Source organism: Tachypleus tridentatus, chromosome 1 (assembly GCF_004210375.1).
Source record: "Tachypleus tridentatus isolate NWPU-2018 chromosome 1, ASM421037v1, whole genome shotgun sequence".
NCBI lineage: Eukaryota > Metazoa > Arthropoda > Merostomata > Xiphosura > Limulidae > Tachypleus > Tachypleus tridentatus.
The window spans coordinates 23,685,701-23,705,059 of NC_134825.1; the positions used below are offsets into that span (position 1 = coordinate 23,685,701).

General features: G+C 33.6%; 1 long non-coding RNA gene across 1 annotated transcript; it reads left to right on the top strand.

Annotated features, from left to right (window-relative positions):
- The first annotated feature begins 46 nt into the window (after positions 1-46).
- LOC143244539 (uncharacterized) lies at positions 47-17,345 on the top strand. The gene is made up of 3 exons (XR_013025181.1): positions 47-256; positions 9,196-9,486; positions 16,515-17,345. It is a non-coding gene; the product is annotated as an uncharacterized LOC143244539 (long non-coding RNA).
- Positions 17,346-19,359: the final 2,014 nt, after the last annotated feature.

Genomic DNA, 19,359 nt, shown 5'->3' on the forward strand with positions numbered 1-19,359 from the left:
AAGTGAGAGTGAATAATATTGATGAGAATCCTTTATTCGTCTAAGGGCTTGCTATGTCACTTGGTCCATTCTCGTGAATTTTCGCAGAAGTGTTCTTAGAAATTGACCATGCAAATGTATACTTTAATATACATACATTACATATGTATATATGAGTGTGTGTTTGTGTAATTCTAAAGACTTTCAGCACTTCGACGCTGATATAACGTTCTTACAGGAGGTTTTTATAGGAAATATTAACCTTCTGACCTAATAGGTAATATATTTACATCCATTTTTGTACATTAGCTTTTCTAGTGTTCGAAACTAGAGATAATTCTTTATAATAAACAACGTCTACTAATATTTTATATAGATCTTTAAACATATTCTCGTTTTTTTTTAATATAAACAAATGATAGAATGACGAACGTCTCAAACCATTTATCTCATAATTATAATGACCTCCGTTTAAAATGATGTTTTGGTTATGATTGTGTCATCACAACTTTGAAAAATGATGGGTTTGGAGTTCGTTCACTAATAATGGTTGTTTGTTTGGGGCTTTATGACGCAAAGAAGCTAGGTTATTAACGTCACAAGTAATAGTTAAAATTAGTTTTTTTTTATTTTGCAGTGCCTAACTTTATTAAACACTCACCAATGTTAAAATGACGTCTACAGTATGTTTTGGTTGTTTTTGAACGGAAACGTACACCAAATAAAAAATATAAAAATATTATTCAACTTGAAGAAATGTTTACAATATCGCAACAGGGAGTAGAAATTTCATTGTTACCTCCAGAACAGGAAGATACAGATTATAATGATTGGTTGTTTGACGATTTTGGCGCAAAGCTATTAGGCTATCTGCGCCGAATAACCGGTCAAAGTGCTGAAAGTAAAATATAATAAAATGTATGAAAGCTAACTGCAAGCAAAACAGTGAGTAAAAACTAAGTAGAAGTGAAAAAGCTAATTGCCCGCAAAAAAAAAACCAACAACAAAAGCACAATCAAGTTGAACACTATCATCATCCCCAATGTCACTGCCTAATTTCAGGGTTAAACCCTTATAAAATACTTGTCTAAAATGGTGCCACCTCTCACATTCCTATCGATGGCACGAAAGAAAGACATGAGAAACTGTGACTTGAATGTCACAAAGACCACAGAATGGCGTATTGATCCCACATAAAACAAATCAAGAGTACAAAAAACTTACGAATGCACAACCTACACAAGACAATTTCCTCCCTTCGAAACTAGGTGGTCACAGAGCAACAGGAGGTTTCATTTGGTAACGTTTGTTACGGATGTGCTCAGCTCGGGTGGACTACCAACTGGTGTGGAGCCATGTCCTGACTCAGAATCTTGATCTATTTAGAACATAGACTTGGCTGTAAGTGCGCCAGTGCATACAGACTTATCTCAAGTGTGAGAAAACCTGCTCCCTAGAATACGGACATGCACTAGAAAAACTGGATAGAAATGAGTGACTAATAATATTAGGCCAGTCATTTCTCAGTGTACGTGAAAAGAAAATGAGATTTTAAAAGAAGTGATTTCAGGACCAGTAGAAAGCTAAGAATTAGTGTAAATTGTACAGTTAGTCTATTGTTTACCTCACATGTGATGCAAGGCAAGTGAAATGGCATACAACTCAGCAGTCATAACAAGCTATGACAAAGTCCACAGATTTATTAGATTTCAAACCATCCATAAAAATGAGAATGGAAGAATGTTTTGAAACTTATTCAGCAAACAAAAGACGATTCTTCCAATCGGGAGTGTCATTTCCCTCAGATGACTCAAAGAAAGGTCACAAGTGGAAATGGCAACAAATCATGGAGGAAAAGGCTGGTTATCAGAATTGGCAATATCATCCAATTACAGACCCAAAACAATGAACAACTGACTGCTGATTCTGAAAGAGCAAAGCCCCCTGAGGAAGGAAGACACAATCCCGGGTGAGGTGTCATGGTAAGGATTGAAGCTTGGTAGCATATTGTAAAGAACGTTGTAAATAACTGAGGTAAAGAAGAGGTTCATGGGACTCAGAGAACAGATACTTGACTAATGAAGTGTGGAAACCTCCATGTAAAGCCAAATCTCCAGATGGTTTACATGATCCACATCTCCAGGCAGTTAGTTTTTCATCATCACGAATCTCAAGGCAGAATTCCTAGCTGAACTATAGAACATAGACCCATAGTTCAGCTTGAATTTTCTGATTGCACAACAGTTCTTCAGCACTGAACATATTCTACTCCCCAACAGGCCCTTGTAAACTTGATATGAAGCTACTTAATGTGATGAATGAAAGTAAGCTTATGGTCAAGGATAAATCTCAGTAACTTTGTCTCAGCCATCAGGGGAAGAACATCCTACTACGACTAAAATGGAGTTCTGGATCAGGATGTAAACTCCATTGGTGACAAAAATAAATGCAAGCAGTCTTAGAAGAATAGGTTTGTCCTGGTCCATTCAAACAAGCAAGTTAGACCAGTCTAAAGCTGCTGCTCAATGGACTTCATGTTTAACAAGTGACAAAAAAGTGTGAAAGTCATCACATAAAAGTTGTTTGCAACAGTATGAGAAAATTGTTCAATTACAGTATTGATCTTAATATCGAAAAGAATTACACTAAAGCCACGGTCCTGAGGGACTTCAAGTTTCTATGTGAAGGATCAGAACAATGTTGAACCTGCTTAGTAAAAAATTGTAAATAGACATAAGTAAATGGTCCCACAACCCATACGAAGCATACTTCCCACTGACACACCCATTCTGGTCCCAGACGACCTTGGGACTGGAGATAGAAAAGATACCAGTAGTGAACTTAATTCAATATTCCTTATGACTTTGATATTTTATCTGTCAGGCATGGACAGGAGCCTACTAAAAATAATGCAGTTATTCACAATGAGATATCCTAGGATCATATAAAGAGTTGTGTGGGCAATTCAGTCAGTTACTATCTGCAGGCAATCACTTATGGTAGGAAGACTAATGACAGAAGGATCAAGTTATGATAGAGTGGTGAAGGAAAGTTAATCAGCATGCTATACATTCCATCATGGCACATGAGACAGGAACACTTATGACAGCTAATCAACCTTAGAATGCTGGGAAAATTATTACTCCCATATGATCATTGTCCACTCTCCAAAAAAATGAACAGATAAATAGGAGTAAAAACTGATTAGGTATGACATAATGAGTTAAATGAACGAGTACTAAAGAGAGAAAGGATGTAGTCTGAGAGCAGATGGTACGTGTAACAACCCCTCTCATCAAAACCAGCACCATCTCAGAATAAATTGTACCCTTTAAAGTCATCCAAGATGAATAATAGAAATGACATTTATTCAAGAATATCATGAAGGTTCGCATCATAATCTTCTCATGGTTACAGGTAGAGAACAACCTGAGATGGTATGATCCATGGAGACAAGGATGACAACAGTCATGCTTATCAAACATACATTCGTCCATCATACAGCCTGCCATATCTGTAGAAAATAACATTGACGAAAAGTAACAGCAGTGGCAGGGTGAAGGAATATTTCCGGAGACACAAAAGACGATAAGAATTGATCAGTCTTAATGTCATCTAAATTAGGATGAAAATCTCGACAGTTCTGTTGTATCAAAGTAACCACTTTTATTTAATAGTATGAGAATTATGTGGACAACCTTTTTGTTTACGACCATGATCCTTTGTTTTGTAAAAAGAAGTCTGTTGGTGTCCATGGATCTTGTCCTGGGCCGATTGGGTAGGTTTTGTCAGATGAAGGAAATTTCAGTGAATGAGTGTGTGACTAATAATGGTCCTGCTTCTCGGGATAGATGGAGAGGGACCAGAGTACTCACTGAATGCTACAGTGGAAAGAAAGATGGAAGTAGATGTGGACCTGCCAAGTTATGCTTTTATGGAGGGCATAAGACTCTTATCATGACGAGAGAAAGAAATATTGGGGTTGTGGGAGATCTGTCTGCACCACTGTAGCAGTAAAATGAAGTGCGGTAGCGTAAGTGAATTGAAAAGAAAAGAGACATCATATTACATGCACAGAGTAAAAAATATTGTTTACGGTCCTCAAATACGGTACCTCACCTCTCTTCACCCATTAAATGGCATGAGCAAAAATATGAATGGTGAGCCATTAAAAGTAATGCAAGATGGGTATAATTAACTCTCATAGCTACTGCCATCGCAATGAGCACACATCTAAGTATCATGACAAGATGTTTTAGTGTCCAAACGGCTGAGTCTGGAAACATATTAAGCACAATAGATACGTCACCGATTGACTTCAATTTCTGGACGATTTTTTGTATTAAGCACAGAGCTACAAAATGGGCTATCTGTGATCCCCTCACCATAGGTATCGAAACTCAGTTTGTAACATTATATGTCCGCAAACTTTCCGGAGGAAATCACTATGTTCTATTCTTGATGTTTTGGCCATATTTTCCACAAAATGTAGCTTCTCAACTAAATTAGAAAATTCAGAAAGCCGTTCTAATTCTTTAATTAAAATGGTTGTTGTTTTGAATTAAGCACAAAGCTACACAATGAGCTATCTGTGCTCTGCCCACCACGGGTATCGAAACCCGGTTTTTAGCGTTGTAAGTCCGAAGACATACTGCTGAGCCACTGGGGGCAATTAAACTGGAAGACATCTGTCCTAGAAACGTTTTGACAACGAATATGGAATCAAAAAAAAAGAGGTATAGAATAGGTAGGGTGTTGTGATTGTTTATCAGTCTTCCAAACTTATATGCAAAAACGGCTCGTTTGGGTTGAGAAAATATTTTACATAGAAGAGCGAACAACGTTTCGACCTTCTTCGGTCATCGTCAGGTTCACAAAAAAAAAAAGTCTTCCAAACGTTCACGTTTTCTAATATATATATATATATATTATATCACATGATAAAAAGTTCGGTTTCCAATGACGCCATCCATCATAAAGTTCAACATGAGCATGTGCTATACTGTCAAGCAAGAAAAGTGCAGCTGTTGCAGGGTTTTGTGGGCACAATACCCAAGTACTTGCAACAAACATGTCTACAACGTACATTGGAAATGTTCAATATTAGAACTCAGTTGACCCTAGCCTCACATGACTACTTGTCCACAGAAATTCAAAGCGGTGTGCCTTAAACATTACTTAACCACCAGGATCTTCTTTTCCTATTCACAAGTCGTTATGGCCCCCCGCTAGTACAGTGGTAAGTTTACGGATTTGCAACGCTAAAATCAAGGGTTCGATTCCCCTCAATGGCTCAACAGATATCCTGATGCGGCTTTGCAATAAGAAAAACACACACACAAACCAGTCATTATGGACCACAAACATATAGATAGATACTTGGATCTGAAAGCAGATAAACTGCACAGACAACATTCCCTTGGAGGAATCCCATTAAAAAGCCAGATTTAGAAGTCCAAAGTGAGGCAAAGAAACCAAAAATAATTCACTTCTTATCCATCTCTCTACAGATAGGTCCAATAAAGAGCATGTCACGACAATGTAGTTGTTTTCAAAATTTAATTACCAGTGCATGTCAAGAAAATTAGATATTAATATTATATATGTTTCATTTTTTAATCCAAAAGAAAAAGTTAAACAATACCAAATGTTTTTTAGTTATATGAATTTTTTATTATTACTCAGTTTATATTTTTATCACACCTACTATATAAAGTCCACAGATGCTAAACAATTAGAATTTGAAACTTCAAAATCTACAACCTAGAATATAAAATAAGAACCACTCACTTTTTTGAGTTGCCAAGATGTCACTATATTTTCGAAATATCTTGTCAGCTCATGCTTATTTCTGTTAAGGACAATTCATAACCAACAGAAAAAGCACATTCCGAGCTACGTAAAACTGAGATTTGTTTGATGAGCCACCTTGTAATTTTATACTGTCTGTTGTGTAAGTCGTTTTCTGAATAGGTCATAGATTCTTTTAACTCACATATAGCTAAAAAGTTTTGTATATACCAGTATAGTAATTTGATATTTTTGGGTTTTCTAAAACATCTTTTGAAATCTATAAATCTGTGTTCCTTTTATATCCGAAATGTCGCCCTCTGTTGCAGCGGTAAGTTTTTGCATTTACAACGCTAAAATCAGGGGTTCTATTCCCCTTGGTGAACACAGCAGGTAACTTGAAGTGGCTTTGTAATAAAAAAACACATATACACACCATTTGAAATAATTAGTGAGGCTTATAGGGTGGATTAACAAGTATGTATTTGTATGTACATGCATATGTTCATTGTTTTATGTTTTCACAAAAATAACTAAAAATTAAACATTTACAAATAAATAGCAATAATGTACATCAATGTTATTAAGCACTTGAACACCTATATTTTACAGGACATTGTACAGAGCCATATCATATACATTTTTTTCTCATTAAACTCAGTTTAGTAAATTATTGTTGCAACGACTGTAATGTAAACAATCCAGTAAATCCTCTCCTACTGTATTCTTGGAGACATGGTGAAAACTTCTAGTACTTACACTGCACACAGCCCGTCATGGCCAAATGGTTAGGGCACTCGACTTCGCAATCTGAGGGTCGTGGGTACAGATTCCTGTCCCACCAACCATGCTCACCCTTTCACCTATGGGACTTTATAATGTGATAATTATTCTCACTATTCATCAGTAAAACATTAGCCCAAGAGTTGGAAGTGAGTGGTGATGACTAACTTCCTTCCCTCTAGTCTTTTATTGCTAAATTAGAAACAGCTAGCGCAGATAGTCATCGTGTATTTTGAGCGAATTAAAGACAAACAAATACACTGTACAAGCTTATTTTTTAATGACAGTGCCTTATTATGGTGTCATGTAAGCAACCTAATGGCAGGAGCATTGATTCATTGCTTTATGAAGAGCAGCTTTCTTTATTAGCCACTAACAGTAACATAAATATAAAAAATTGATGTGGAAAGTTAAGAATACTTTTAAATTTAGTGGTCAATACTAATGAAAGTAGAACAGTACTACTCACTTTCTTTCACATTTTCCTACCATTAAAGTTTTATTGTGATTACAAGGTCGGTCAAATTGATCAACTCCATATAGAGTTAGGGTAAAGAAAGTAACAGAAAAATGTATTTTTTCTGAAAAAACAAAAACAAAATAAAACGTTTGATACTTAATTAGATGGTTTTAAAGATTATTCAAAGGAAATTTGATAATTTTAAGATGAAGTAAAATATTTCTAGTTTTAATATGAAAATCACTTTGTACTTGGAACATTCAAGACATGATTCACATGGATCACTAAGTTATATAAATTTCGTTTCCAGGTGTAATGATCGTTAATTACATAAAATCGAACCACTGAATTACCGGCTTTCTAAAAGTGTGTGATGAAATAAGGTTGGGAACAAACACATGGAAGAGTTCTTAGCTGTCCCGTTTGAATTGAGATGTGAGGTCCACTTGTTTCCGAAATAATTTGTTTCTCACCTGAAGAAGTATTTAAATTACATCAACTTGTTGGCAGCACTGAAAAAGGTATCAGATATTTTAATCATTTAATTACTACAAGTAATAAAAACATCGTCAAACTCAATGACACAACTAACGCTTCACTAAAAACTGAATCTTTGAAAGTCAAAGCAGAGAACAAAATTTTTAAAATGTTTCCAATGCCATTCGCATCTCCTTGTTTTGTAGTATCCAGTTTCTTAATTTTCACTAAATACTGAGTAAAACTGGATGAAGATTGTCTGTCTCAGTTCTTTAGAGCCGTTACTGAAGGAAAAGTACGAATTAAACAGAAGTATCCTTCGCATTGTCTAGATACTAATTTGTATATAGTTGTGTATAAAGTGACATTTCTTGCACAATGTTATTATTCTTACCACAAACTGCAGAGCATTTTGACTATTGTTAAATCCCTGCAAAGGACTTCCAGCTCCCTAAAAATGCTAATTCTTTTTTTTCTCAGAAGAATGTTTAGCTGTCCTGAATTTTCGTTCTAAAAACTGTTATTTTGCACTTTATGGAAGCATTCAGAATTTTTGATTGGATTATATATTTTATTTAGGAATGTTCTCCCTTTACAAATATGTACAACAATGTTATTTAGTATGTGTGGGGTTGGGGGTCTTCTCATCCTGAGATATTTTCAAAGGATGTCCAGCTAGAAACTTTGAGAACTCCCAACTTAGATCAAAGGATCTGCTTAACTAAATTCACCTATTGCTCAATGTCTAAGATCACTACCACTTGGTTGCTGTTTAAACGAACTGTAAATGATGTAAAGGTTTGAATTTGAATCTGGTTTAAATTTCGCGCAAAGCTACACAAGAGCTATCTGCGCTAGCCGTCCCTAATTTAGCAGAGTAAGACGAGAGAGAAGGCAGCTAGTCATCACCAGCTAACGCGAACTCTTGGACTACTCTTTTACAAACGAATCGTGGGATTGACCGTCACATTATAACGCCCTCACAGCTGAAAGAGCAAGCATATTTGGTGCAATGGGGATTCAAACCTGCGACCCTCAGATTACAAATAGAACCCACCTGATCATGCCGGGCAGCTCATATAAAGGTACTTTTAAACCCTAAAACACCTGATATTTTACAATCTTTCTATTGGAGTTCTAGAACCTTTTCATTTACATGTAACATCTAAGTCATCAATATCATATGCTTCAGAACTGTAAAAATAAATCAATACTCTTCAGCACATTTTTAAAAAAAATTGCAAAGAGTGGCTGAAAATGTTGTGTTGTGCTACCTTAGTAACTGTGACAAACGTCACAGAGGTCATCAGATACAATGCCTGCAGCCTATAACACAGACCTACGAGTTTAAACATCATAAAAGATGTTTTTATAACGAATTTTCCAAAATTCAGTTATGCACGAAAATAACTTTTTTTTTTCTACCACAAAAACATTTTACAAATTGGAAGGAAAACCTCTCACTTAGATAAAATTATCAGTTCGTTTACGACAATGAACATTTGTTATGTTAGGGTTATGGAGCAATCGATGATTATTACGTCTCGATTAGTCTAGAGGAGGAATCTATAGCCAATGGTTACCAACATTTAAAGCATTACTAAACGTGACCCGATTTCAATGAAAATAATTCAATTATGTAAAAGTTCATATGACGTTTTGTGAAAAAAAAAAGGTATGATATAAAAAATGGATATTACTTTCAGATTCAGCATGCAGGAATTACTGGAGAATATGTAAAGATTTCACGACAATAGCAGGCCTGTGTAATCTATTTGAAGTATTGATATTTCTTTCTTGAATCAGTTTTTGGATCGGTCTATAGAGAGAGGCAGCTGCTGCTTTGAGCGTGAAAAGGCTTGATCAGATGTCACAAAAAGCTGCAGGATCTCTCTCTACCAACATTGAAAACTGGGTAATGAAAGGAAAAGTTCTGCAACCTGTAATGAAGACACCAAAATATCACTCACACAACTTGCAGATAAGTTTGTAAAACAGTAAGAAAGAACTACTATTGGTTTTACTCTGTACTGATCATGGCTATTATAACATACAAATAGGAAATTAAAAGTTCACGATTCTAGTTTTGAAGTGAAAATAATATCACTATTCAACTGGAGATTTGGCACTATTCAAGATGTTTAGTTTGTGGTTGTACTAAAGAATCACATCTTCTAAATACAACTTGGCTCACCTATCATTTTGCATCTTTTTCTGGGACAAATAATTAAGCTTTTGCATATTGCCAAACAGTTACTATCATACTGCACTTTCTTTCCTTAACTATCTACATTATTTATGTTGTTCCTATCAATAACTGACACATACTATTGCAAACATAAAAAATTGCTGATTATTATCACCATCTGTGATAGATAGATTAAAATTAGGTTTGATTCTTACTGGCAACATACTGCTTTCCTTGCCCTGTCTCTCTCTCGGTTGGCCTGGCATGGCCACATGGGTTAAGGCATTGGACTCGCAATTCAAGGGTTGCAGGTTCAAATCCCTGTCACAACAAACATGCATGCCCTTTCAGCAATGGGGCATTAAAATGTGAGGTCAATCACACTACTCTTGGTAAAAGAGTAGCCCAAGAGTTGGCAGTGGGTGGTGATGCCTTCCCTCTAGGCTTACACTGCTAAATTAGGAATGGATAGTGCAGATAGCCCTCATGTAGCTTTGCACAAAATCTATATTCTCTTTAGAGATTAAGTCAATTATGTAGAGGGTTTTAACCAATTAAATATTGCATTTCCAACTAATGTCTGCAACTTCAGTAAATTTCCATGTATTCAATCTCGATTATATCACAAAGTACCACGTTGCTAGAGCCTCTCTATCCCCACTGAGTATAGAAAAAATCAATTGAAGACATTTGATATCAAGCTAGATATCCAAATAGGCTGTTTAAGCAAATCACTTCAATGGTAGATTGTTATTGTTTATTTTATAGTACAATACAATAAAGCTATTTGTGCCAAACAATCAGTAGTAAAACTGAAAAGAAAACAAAGGAAAAAGTACAATATGGTAAAAAAAAAAAAACACAAAATAAAACAAAAAATGAGCATTTCCCATAAACAAGATTTAAAAAAATCAAATTGAATAAAAAGAGCAAATGGACCATAAAAACTTTAAAATGCTATCAATCTGGACATTGATGTCAATGGTAAATTCTGCAAAAATAAAAGTTTAAAATGGTGCTGCTGGTAGCAGTCATAGTGATGGTAAAAAATATAACATAATCAATTATTATTTGAGTGTCACAAAAGCCATACATTGGTTGTTCAGTCCCTTGTCTGCTGGTTGTTTAATTGGAGGTTTATGGAGCAAATGCACTAGGGTCATCTGCAGCAAACAACTACTATAAAAACTGTAAAAAAGGGCAAAAGGAAAATATGGTGAAATGTAAAAAAAAAGAGATTAGAAAATAAAAAGATAACATTATCCATAAATGAGGATAAAAGAGAAAAGTGAATTAAAAGACAAATTGAAAGTAAAAAAATAAAACAATGATCAGCCTGTACAACATGAACATTGCCAATGAACAACATCAAAGGCCCCTCCACAGAGTTGAAGCCCCTGATGATGTACATGGTCCAAGATTTTCAAGTCTGAGTCCTTGGGTGAAATATAGATCCATAATCCAGCTTAAGCCAAATGAAGAAATAACATGTCATCAGCATGAAACATCTATTCACTCCCCATTAAGTGGAAGATATGATGCAGAGAATGTTCAGTGACCTTTTACACTTAACATAAAGCTGCTTAATGTGTGGAATAAATATCAGCTTATGGTCTAAGAGGATTCCCGAGAGCTTTGTATCAGTCACAATGAGAATAATGGTATACACAATTCAAGTGGACATTTATATTACAGTGAAATCTATGCTGGTGGCAAAAATACACAAATATGGTTTTGGATAACAAAAAGGTGTGAAACTAACATCTGTGGCTCATTTTAATAAGTTAGTAAGGGTCGACTGAAGCTGCCATTCAGTAAACTTCATATTCGACTACCAACAGAAAGTATCACATTATTAACATAGAGGTTATTTGCAACACTAGAATAAGTTGTTGATTGGTTGTTCTGAGGTAATGAGTGCAAAATAACAGTTATCTGCTCCAAATGACTAACAAAATAAAAATGCTGTGAAAAGGAAAGAAGCTTAAATCTAAACAATGCCCAAAAACCAGATAAAATGTTAAAGATAATTAAGAAAGGTTCATGGTCTGTAAAATTCTAAAAAAAAACAATATAACCAGACAGTGTGACCATCAACAATGACACTGTCCAATGTCTAAAATGACACCACCACTCACATTTGTAATAACAAATGCTAAATAAAGGTGGATCAGTCCCATATAAATGGGGCAACAGGCAAAACAATTTTGATCAATGTATAGCCTAGACAAGACAACTTCCTCCCTCCAATCCTTACAGAAACTAGACAGCCAAACACCAACATTAAGTTTGATTTAGAAAAGATAATAAATTTGCTATCTCCAATTGATTGTCAACTAATACAAAGCCATATGATAGTCCATGTATGAACAGGCATGGCTGTGACAATACCAGAGCAAACAGACTTAACTGCAGTGTCAGGTATCCAGATAGAAATGGATGACATAGAAAATTTGATTATGAAGGTCCAAGAGAACAGGGTGAAAATTCAGTCAATGATTCCAAAACAAGTAAAGAGATAAGATAGTCAGTGTAAATAGTACAGTAAGTATACTGCTTAGATTATATAGGAATAAAGACAAGAGAAATGACATATAACATAGCAATGAAAACAAGCTGTAGCAGGAACCTTGAGAGCAGTCATCTTTATTGAACCATCCATAAAAATGGGAACAACAAATTGGTTTGTAGGATTTTAGACAATTGGAAGATGGTGTTTACAATTGAGAGTATCCAACTTTCTCATATGACTTAAAGAAAGGTCATAAATAGAATGGTAACAAGCCACAGGGGAACAAGCTGGTCATTGGAATCAGCAAAGTCATCCTATGAAAAACCCAATTTGGCCAGCTATGCCTGGATACAAATGCCAAAAGAAGAATTGACTGACTGTCAATTATGAAAGAGCAAAGCTTGTTAAGAAAAGAAGATACAATCCCAAGTGGGATGTCATGGTAAGAATTGAAGCTTGGTAGCATATTACAGTGGTGTAGTGATATATACAAGTCATGGAAGAAACATACTGTTCAAAATGCAGTGTTATATCATCATTAATCTGACCATAACAAAACCTGTTTTTTTCCTGTATAAGGAAAACTGATAAATCCCAATAGTATCAAGAAGTAAGGGGAATTTTTCCTGGAAAAAGATGCACACAGGACTAAAATGTTCAATAAAGGCTTCAAAGTCATCCAAAGTTTTACTGTATCAAAGTGATCATTTTAACCTACAAAGAACAAAACATTGGATGAGTAGTTTTGATTTTGTTTGATTTATGAGAATGGTACAGAAAACTACCAATAAAACAATACTATCAGTGGCTGATTTGACAAACATACATTTTATGTTTGGTTGGAATTGCTTGTGTTGACCAGAATAAAAAAATGGATGGTAACATATTCAGCATACACTCTACCTCTCATTTAATACTAAATGTGATTAAATTATGGCAAGTATCTAATAAATATTCTTTGCTTACCAGCTAACAACAAACATATTACCTCGCTGATAAAAATGACTTGGAGGAAAATACCAATGCATTATAAAGTGAGTGCTACAAAAAATATCTCCAAGTGTACTTGCAATCAGGTTTAAGAAAGTGTGCAATGTAGATGAACTATGATGCAATCCATACTAACATGGAAATATTGTTTTTAAGATCATTAAGTTCTAAAAGGGATGAATTTACATACATTACTGATGCCAATGGAGTAAGAAAGTGTTTGAGCTCCTGGAAAAATCATTACACAAGAAATGGCCACTCAAGATGCAATGTGAGCATATCCACTTCTGTCACTAATTCCATTATTTCTGAATAACCAAAAGCAAGAAACTTGGGCATTACACAAACTGATACCTCTGACAGCAAAAATGAAATGTTCTTCACAGACTTAGAGTTCAACACTGAGCATGTACTTACAATACTGGAAGAAGAACAAAGATGGTTTTTCTTGATGTTTCTTTCCAAGAATATCAAATGAGCAGTTGGCCAGGATGTTGTTTTCCTGTATTATCATTTTTTACCAGGAAAACTTAGAGCTCAATGATAAAGTTAGGCAACTCCTAGAAATAGCCCAGAAGAAAAAATGAAATATTTTGCCAGTAGGAAGATGATCTAATCCCAATTCTCCAAAATATATCAATAGGGATTTTTTTCACATCCTTGAGGTAGAAAATATACAGGGAGAAAAAGTTTTCCTAACAGCCTCTACTTTTTTAAAACAAAATTGTGTTTTTACTGTAATTGATCACACAGTAAAATGGTGTAGTCATTCCCTGTGTTAAAATTTATTCCACTTCAACAATTCATGTCTAAAATTAATAATTTTTGAGATGGTGCAAAATATCCTCCTCCTAATTAAAAACAGGTTTTTGACTGTAGTCAAGCTATAGAGCACGTGCAATCTTCCTCAGTACATAGTTCTGTTCAATGATGTTGTTACTGTATTTTATAAAAAATGAAGTTCATCCTATGTAGTTATCTCATGTTTTGAAGCCAATGAAAAATTCTTTCAAAGATTTTGAACAACAATTAATCCATTTCACAGTGCATTAAAATTCTTTATGATGCATGGAAGTTAAACAGGTAAGTCTTTGTGTTGTGTTTTATTTCTTATAATTATTATGACTATCTGCTGTGTATAAACAAACTGTGCCTCTTTGCTTTTGGTGATCCATATTTCAACACTTTATCCACTACCTACAAAGTATTTTGTGTTTCATCACAAGAAGAAAATTAAATTATCCTGTTGAAAACACATTTATATAAACCATAACTCTTACACAAGCTGTTTTTATGAGGTCCAAGTTACAACACAAAAGAAAGAAGCCATGTACTAATACTTATGTGCCTGCTTATATACTGTTGGTAGATATTGTGTGTCAGAGTATTTAGTTATTAAAATAGTATAAACACTTTGTTGGATAAGAATCTCAGTACAAGTAACCCTAACATCTTCAATTGTCCAAAATATTGTTGATACATTATTTTTAATACTGAATACAGATGGATTTAAGTACATTACCATTAAACTTATTGTTCTTGAATTTTCATTACCCTACTGACATGATACATTACCCTACTGACATAATACTTTAAAATCTCAATTCATTATTACAGGAAAGTATTTGAATTTCAAAGTGTAGTTCTTACAACTGTACAATCTTGTTACTGACTAAAGAAAGACAGAATGTTCCCCTTCTTTTCTTCTTTTGTTACTCAATCTCTTATAAATTTGTTAAATAATAACAGCATACTCTGCTTTGTGGAATGAAAGACTCTTTTAACTGGTTAAAATTAAACACTTGGATCTCTAAATTTAGTGCCAAAACTCAACAATAAAGTAAAAATGTGCTCTACTTCACAGGTTTTACCTCCATTTTATGACAAGAATACTAAAATAAAAAAACCCATGTCCATCATTGGACAGTTTTCAGTTACCCTACAAAATATTATGCACTTGTACTCTTTTAGAGCATATAAGAAAAACACTTAAGTACTAAATATCAAAGGTAACCATAAGTACAGAAATTTATAGTTATAAAAAAAGTATGCAATGAAATTAATGTTTGCTAAATTGTACTTTTCACAAGATGATATGGTTAAAAATTTAAATATGAATAACTATTTCATTGGCAGTTTTCATTTGTGTTTAAATAACAAGATGGAAGTACAACTGAATGCGAGCATAAATTGATAAAAAGAGATGTAATAAAGTTTCTTCTCAGCCAAGACAATTTAAAGTTTTTTAAAACCAATTTAATCTTTGACCTCCAAAATGAGCCTGAACATGTTCACCTATTTCTATGTTTGGTTTGGTTCATTTGTTTTGAATTTTGTGCAAAGCTACACAAGGGCTATCTGCACTAGCCATCCCTAATTTAACAGTGTAAAACAAGAGGGAAGGCAGCTAGTCATCACCACCCACTGCCAACTCTTGGGCTACTCTTTTACCAATGAATAGTGGGATTGTCCATCACATTATAATGCTCCCACTGCTGAAAGGGGGGAGAATGTTTAGTGTGACAAGGATTCAAACTTGCAACCCAGGATTATGAGTCAAATGCTTCAACCACCTGGCCATGCCTGACCGATTTCTATGTATATATATTAAATATAACAAGCACACAAATTTATAAGTCCGACACTACAATGTTAAAAACAACAATTTTTTTTTATACTAGCATCCTATTTAGTTTTGTATTACTGATAATGTTTATGAAGTCTTGTGTTTAACTTATAAATTAAGCTTATAATTTATAAATTCTGTCACACACTTTTGAATAGTTCAATATCCTGTTCTGGAAGAATAATATTGAACTATTCGAAAGTGCTAGAGTTATGATCTTGTTTGAAAACCATTAAAATTAATATAGTATTAAAACCACAGAAATAAGAATGAATGAAGTTTCTACTCATATTTGACGATACAAGATAACAGTCTTTATCACATCGTTCAATACAAGCCAAGTTAAACTGAGAAAAGCTCAACTGATTGAAGTTAGCCTTTCCTGGTTCAGTTTCTTATACTGAAAACCTTAAGAACACTGAAAATTAAGGAGGACTCCTACCACTAACACTCCACAGTGAGTTGATGTTTACATACCTGACTTGCTTACACCAGGGAACAAACAATATTCAAAAGAGTAACTAATTTAAAGAAAAGAAAACTTGTACAAATTATCAACTGTACTGAATATAGAATTGGCCTAAGAAAGTTAAGAACACTGCTAACAGCACCAGCTATAAGACTGAGAGATTCATAAATTTCTCCTAATAAAGAAGTAAATGAAAGTGTGTTATAATGTCTCTAACACAATGATATTACTTTCTTACAGAACACAAAAGGAATTCAGAAGAGAAGGGAATGCACAGTTTCAAATGAGATAAACAACACAAGAATTATCATCATTATAAATATTACTTTCAAGTCTCTGAAGCACGAGAAAATGATACACTATTCAAACATGTAATCAGGATCTTTATATGTTTAAGCTTGAACATAAAACAACTTGAGAATTTTCCAGTTTTTATTAAGAAATTGTTGAAAATAAAAATTTAAATTAAAAAATTATTCTCAAATATTCATTTTAATAAAATTAGATATTTAAAAATAATTAGGATTTGAGAGTAATATTAACAACAAATGACTTTTTAACTTTGGCCTAGAAAATAACACTAGTTACAAATACTTTTTATTACGTAAAAATAATACTAGTTACAAATATGTTTTATTACATAAAAATAATACTAGTTACAAATACTTTTTATTACGTAAAAATCTTTATTCAAAAGACTTAAAATGATGTTCACCTGTGAATGTTTAGTTACATTAAATCACTATGTTACCTACTATCTACAGTACATCTTTAAGGGTACATAGATATTATAAAATTGACCCAAGTTTCCCCCAGCAGAGAAGTACAGGTATCATTGTTGTGAAAGGTTACACAGATTTATGATAAACTTGAAAATGTAATTTTTGGATTTTGATTCAGTTTGTTTCTCTACTTGTATAATATCTCTATTCCATTTTTTTAGATTAACAATTTTTAATTACCTTGTGGTATTGTTATCACCTGTTATTTGTATGAAGTAAAGAGGCCCAATGCATTTGAATTTAATTACCAATCTAATAATGGAGAACATTTTTAAAGTTCTAACAACTCCAATATAACAACTCCTGAATTATAATAGAATATGATTTTTTATTAATAAAAAATAAAGTGAGTTTATGACAAATAATAGACAAAAACTGACAAAATAGTGACATTATTAAAATGTGTCTTCATTGTACAAAAATCAAGTTTGAACACATTCAAATATTCTAAAAAAAACATTGTTTTGCACACACAATTCTAATCATTGTGGAACTCATATATTTGACCAGAAAACAATTATGGTTTTTTTCAGAAATTCCTATGTAGATTTTCTACATCAGGGGCTAACCTAGAAATGTCAGAGAGGGTCCATAAAAATGATAAACAGGCACCATCCTTTCAAAGCAGAGAGTGTCCACTGAATATCTAAATGGACCTTTCATCCCTCTGATACATAATTTATTTGCAAGTTTTACCAACACCACATAGCCCTGTGTTGTACAACACTGTACAAAGATATCACAAGAGCCAACTGAAAACTAAATAAAGGTAGAATTTTACAAAACTAGTTTAACATTCAATATTCACCTGACATACAAATGTGCTGTGATTACCTCAGCAATGATGTACAGATATTAATGGTGCAAACATTTAAACAGATTTATGATAATAGTAGTGGCATGAGATGTAATCTCATGTTCTAACCACTAAATAAAAAGCCTTCTTGATTTCCTACATAAGTTGATTCATGAAACAGTCAGCAGTTAAGAATAAGGACAGTACAGTACCATAGTAGTTTTGTCATGACAAATACGGAGTGAATAAATTTTGTGGCAATGTAAATCAAATCCAAGTGAACTTGAAGAAAAATTTATAAGCCTAAAATTGGACAGAGCATTATGTAGCTTTGTACACAGCAAACATAAGTGATACTTGAACCACTTGTTTACATAGAATAATAAATAATAATAAGAAACTTTAACTTTGATTACTTGATTATTTTACTGATTTTATAATAATTTAAATTAATTCATTTTTTGGAACAAATAAAAACAGGAATATTAGAAAATACTAAACACTAATTCCAATTAATTGTTTATTTCTGTGACAAACAACATAATCAGAATTTTGATGAATCAACAATTATTACAATAATCAGAATAAAAATAATAGAAACTAGCAGTTTTGATTAGCTGGTCACTTTCCTCAAAATATATTTAATTGTAACTTTGATTAATAGATTAGTTTAATTGACTCTAATTCTTGATAATAGGTAATAAATTACATTATTAATTAAGTTTCCATTACAGTCTTAAAAATTTCAATCTCCACACCTTGTACATCTAAGTGAAAGAGATTTATTGTCTCAATTTAATGTCCCCCCCACGATTTATCATATTAAGACACTGTGTCCAAGTATCTATCTCACAGAAAAGATTTCATATTTAACTTTAAAGTACGTAAAATTATTTCCATAAAATTGTCTGGGTAATGAGAAGGGGTTTGAATTATGCCACTAGTCTTCATCATCAGGCTTCAGCATTTTTAAGTTTTAGAAATAAACTGTCTGCTTTAAAACACAAGCCATAACCAGATTGTATTTGCTAAGGTTTATATAAGTAGAACAGAGCATTATAACAGTGTTAACTATGTAATGACCTATTCTACAGAGTGTTTGGAAAGTCACTGTGCACTTGTATATTTATTAACAGACATGTTTCAATATACAGGGTGGCCCGTAAGTCCCTATCCATCCATATATCTTATGTATCCAGTGTATCTGTGTGCTGTCCCTCATTCTCGCTAGATAATATTATGCGACGCCATGTTCTGTGAGACATTTTCCTCAACATAGCAGCGGTTATTGTTCCAAACGCTGCAGTAACAGCTGCCTTCAACTCATCATTAGTATAACATAATAACATATGGATGGGTAGGGACTTACAGGCCACCCTGTACAATACAAGAGGTAAATATGAATGACAATTATTAACAATGTTGAAAGTGACCCCCATTGGCATCAATACAGGCTTGGATCCTTCTTATTTTGTTTCTAAACACCACAATCAGTTGCTGGCTTGAA